This window comes from Aulonocara sp. 'chitande type north' Nkhata Bay, linkage group LG14, assembly GCF_057382095.1.
Source record: "Aulonocara sp. 'chitande type north' Nkhata Bay isolate Kocher_YH1m ecotype deep benthic linkage group LG14, A_spYH_male_GT1.1, whole genome shotgun sequence".
NCBI classification, from domain to species: domain Eukaryota; kingdom Metazoa; phylum Chordata; class Actinopteri; order Cichliformes; family Cichlidae; genus Aulonocara; species Aulonocara sp. 'chitande type north' Nkhata Bay.
This window is the reverse complement of record NC_141357.1, coordinates 18,865,091-18,870,184: the sequence shown is the minus strand read 5'-3', so window position 1 is coordinate 18,870,184 and position 5,094 is coordinate 18,865,091.

The window sequence follows — 5,094 nt, the reverse complement described above, 5'->3', positions numbered from 1 at the left end:
CTTCTTCACTCCTAAGATTTCCTAAAAAATAGAAGAAAAAATAGATGTAGCTTCTGGAAAATGAAGGCACGATCTCTCTTTGCTAATGACTTCATTGTCTTCGGAATAAAAATTAAATCTGTTTTATACATCTTGGTCATATCACATTTCAAACAGGAGGCTTATCCATGGTATTTTCCACTGCTCATTGGCTAATAACTTGCCAATCACAAGTCATTAGCCAATGACAAAGCAGTTTCTCAGCCAGACCCACCCCTCCTCATCACACTTGGCATTTTGTGGAACCAATAGAGATAGTGGAAATGTTGATCTTGATGCTTCATATCTGGAGTTCAGAAACCAGCGACATGGGTAAGTACAGCCTTCATTTATAGTCTCTATGGTGCATCCACAATAATACACACAATCACAATCAAAATTCATATCCACGTGAAAGCTTTTGTAGAAATTCATTTCATGTAAACAATAACGTGGCGCACAGCGTTACGGCAAAAAAGGCTCACACCTTTGACTTTGCGTTACTCGATCTCCGTTTTCCTTGTCCACACACAAACACAAAAACTCCACTCTGGAAGGAGTTTTTAAAAATGCATGTTTCAGTAATCCAAAATGCCATTTACGTGTGGATGAAAGGCCTAAACACAGAACAGGCACATGGCTCAATACATGAGCGGCGGACAGAAAGGAATTGGCAGAAATCCCAGAGGAGCGAAACACCAGTTACTGCTAGACAGAGCAGTTGCCCAAGACTGCAGGACCAGGCTTATCAACCTGTGCACTTCCTGGAATGATTAAAAGAAAACCTATGACAATGCCCCACACATGGATTGTGGAATGCCTAGAACTATACAAGATCAACAGGACCCTAAGAGCCTTCATCAGGAACTGTGCAGAGGCCAACTTCAAGCTAATTTCACAAGTCATGATAAAGTGCAGAATCTATCAAGGAGACGTCCTGTTCGCTCTGCTGTTCTGCTTCGACTTGAACCCCCCTCATCATTGACAAGACTGGCTATGGATACCGACTACAGAATGGAGCAATTGTCAGCCACTTCCTCTACATGAATGACATTAAGCTGTATGCCAGGAGTGAGCAAGGCATTGCTTCACTGATCCACACTAGGATCTACAGCAATGACAACGGAATGTCATTTGGACTGGAGAGGTGTAGTTGAATGGTAAAAAAAAAGTGAATGAGGGGATTGAACTACCAGAAGGCAACATTGCACACATTGAGGACAGCTACAAGTACCTGGGGATCCCGCAGGCAAATGGGAACCATGAAGAGGCTTCTATAAAAGCCACAATCACCAAGTACCTGCAGATGGTCAGGCAAATAGTCACCTGAATGTCAAGAACAAGGTCCGAGCAATCAACACCTACGCCAGGCCGATGATCAGGTACCCTGCTGGGATTATAAGATGGCCAAAGGAGAAGACAGAAGCCACTGACATCAATACAAGGAAGCTCCTGACCATTCATAGAGGGTTTTACCCCAAGTCCAGCACCCTGAGATTGTACGCTAAGCAAAAGTAAGGAGGCTGAAAACTGGTGAGTGTCAGAGCCACTGTCCAGGATGAGACAACAAATAGGCTCAATGTGTAGATCATTTAAAAAAAACCCTCAGCAAATGATATCAGATGGAAATCACTAAGCATAAATATGGGCTATACAGGTTACACAGTTTGTACCAATGCTTGATAATAATTGAAAATGTACTTCTTGTCTAAACCTATCTGTATTAACTATCTGTGCTGGGAGCTGTGCTACTACTCACAGTAAATGAAACACCGCTCACCAGGGTTGTCTTTTTCATAACGTTTTTAGTATATAGTATTTTGGAAAATGAAGTGTGAACAACTCATGTAGGAAAGCAGCTGTACAATTTGGAGAATAAAGCACAATCCTACAGTGTGCTGCAACCGTTGAACTGCTAGCAACATATACAGAAAAGTTTTATTCCAGGTTTTCATGAAGTCGTATTAATATTCATAAACACAGAGGTACCACACTGCATGTAAATATGATTTCAATTTAATATAAAGTAACTTGAGGGTAAAAAGTTGTTTTACAGATGAGATGTGTAGTGGGTGCAGAACACTTTAACAAAGCACACCTTCAACAACACACAGAAACACCAGTAGGTTGTTAGGGTTCTCACAAAGCATACATCGGAGTGACACAGATTTATATTGAAAGGCATGAGCGTAAGAATAGATATAAGTTTTATATAAGAAAAACATGACCAGGGGCTGTGAGACATTGTACCTATTCAGATATTTTATAAAGGAAATAGAGAAAATTGGAGTGATTGAGTGGACACACATGTGAGATGATGGTGCTCAATGGATGTGAGATATGGGAACAGATATCAGGAAAGAGGGGATATCTAGAGAGAAGGAAAGAAGTTGGCAGGAGAAGAGAAAATGAGAGATGTGGTGTGTGTGTGTGTGTGTGCGTGTGTGTGTGTGTGTGTGTGTGTGGTAGAGACTAGCAGAATGGGAAGGGCATCTGAGAGTCAGATTTAGGGAGGGATAAGGATACAGGCATAAAAGGAGACTGCGAAAGAAATGCAAAGGAGGAAGTGGGAAAAAGAAGAGAATAGAGAGCAAAACTAAAAAAGGGGGGAAGAAGATGAAAACAAGATGAGGGAAGGTCAGTTTTTTAAAATTCTGACAGAAGTGTCTCTGAGTGACTCTCTTGAGGATTAAATATAAAGTATATACACATAAACTCTCTCCCTCTCTCTGTTAATGTTTCATGGTTCCATTTCCAAGATTACATCTTTCAATTAAGACTAAGATGGTAGTCTCCTGGTGTGTGTGTGTGTGTGTGTGTGTGTGTGTGTGTGTGTGTGTGTGTGTGTGTGTGTGTGTGTGTGTGTGTGTGTGTGTGTGTGTGTGTGTGGGAGGGTAAAGCTTGGTATGAATATTCATTTTAACAACAGACAAAACACAAGTAACACAGGGCAATTATCTTGTATTAAAGTAAGGAAATACAAATTTAAGCAATGATGCCAATCAGCAATAAACAGAATCTGTGTCTGTCTGAGTGTTACAGCCATGTTTTCCAGCCATTAATGGAACTGATGCACTAGTATCTGCACAGCCAACACAAAGGCACACATTTCATTTGTACTGCCAAGTAGGCAGAATATACCTTTCAGGTGGAGGTGCTTTATAGATTAACATCCCCAGATTTACAGGGAGTCTATTAAAAATAATTAAAACCAACCTAAAAAGCAAACAAACCCTGATGACCTGTAAACAATGAATATTAATTCATTAATAAAAATGAATGCTATAAAAAGGTTATTGCAGCAAAAATGATTTCTGTGCAGGGTAGAGGGTATCTGCTCCTGAGACCTTTTTGAACAATGACATCAAATGTTTAATACGCTGGCTGTGTTTTACGCCATCAGAGTTCACAGAGTGGTTTTCACTTTACCCAATGAAAACTGGGAAAGATCTGACACCTGAATGGAAAGCATTACAATCAAAACAACAAATTATTTTGTCTGTAGTGCCACTGATGGCTTTAAAGCCTCAAATGTGATGCTTTGATTGAATGACAATAGTGTTACACCATTTCCTTTTAGTTGGGTTACACAGAGAAAGACCTTCTTTTGTGCATATTTATTTTAGAAATGACTGAAGCTTATGCATAAGTTCAGTGAGAAAGATCTGTGTGCACTCGTCTGCCTTCATTACTGGGTATTTGGTTGCTGTTTTTTCATCACTTCCTCTTTTCAGTCTATGTTAAATTCACTTCAGTTGCAATCGCGCTGAACGAATCATTTTTTCTCTCGCCCCCTGAAAGCCAATCATCTTCTGTTCTGTGTGCTTTAAATCTTAGTAACTCTTGTCCATTTGCCTTTTAGACTCATTTGTATGACCCTACTCCTCCCCATCTCCACCACACATCAATCATTGTGAACCTCTTCCTCCATGTGTGCCATCGCCGCCAAAACCACCAGCATCTTCTCCTACTTCCAAATATTGTCAGGACTGCTGCGTTTCCTGATCTGAGTCTAATTACCAAATAGCTTATAATGCAAAATAAATATTGTCCATTCTTTTACATGACCTCTGCTTACTGGAGTAGGAGAACTGATTTACTGAATCTCTTGATGCTCTACTTGGCTTTGCAAATGGTCTTTATACAGTGTAAAACTAATATAGCCTATATAGGTCCTATTAGCTAATGTGCTTGTGTGTCACTTGCAATACCAAAAAAATTTTTTGCAATAGAAGGTATGTCCAAATAAAGTATATCATACTTCCCTCTATGTTCCCTGCACTGAGAACTTCTTTAATCAGAATCCATGGTTTTACTGTGTGTTTTTAATTAGCCTGCCTCCATAGAAGGGTAAAGCTTGCCAAAGGCAGCCACTTGGAAGGAGCAGATCACAGAGCAAGACTTTCTCTGGGAATCAACTACAACTACCACAGCCTCTCATCATCTACTACCGACTGAATTATCCATACACAGAAGGCCTACTTTTATTTTTAACTCTTCAGCATTACCCAGGGGTTCATTTTTTTATATCTATAGGCAATTTATCTTATACCTTTGAAGGCATTCTAGCAGTGACTCAGATACTGTAGCAGAGTGTCCACTAACTGAAGGACTGGCAGTTTAATCCCTGACAACTCCTGTCTACATGTCGACGGGTTTGTGAACAAGACACTGAGCCATGTTTCTCCAAATTTGAGAAGCTATTTCCTTGAATGATAACTCCACCATTAGCAATGGATTTGGTGTGAATGAATGAATGAAATACACAAACCAAAAGCAATCCATTTACTATTCCTCGGAAGCAGTCAGTAAAAATGCCTTTTGGTTTGTCAACAGCGGATGCTTCTTGTGAAATTCTGCAGGCTAGAAATTACATTCTTATACAAATAAATTGCTTTCCCAATTACACTGTGTTGGTACGCGTAATTGAGGGGTGAGTTACGTTCAGAACCCACATTTTTTGCTGTATTTTCAAACTGCACCAAAGCTGGAAGAAACTGGATGGGGCGCATAAAAAATTTACTCTACATACAATAAATGACATTTTCAGTCATGTTTCAAGGGAAACATGATTTA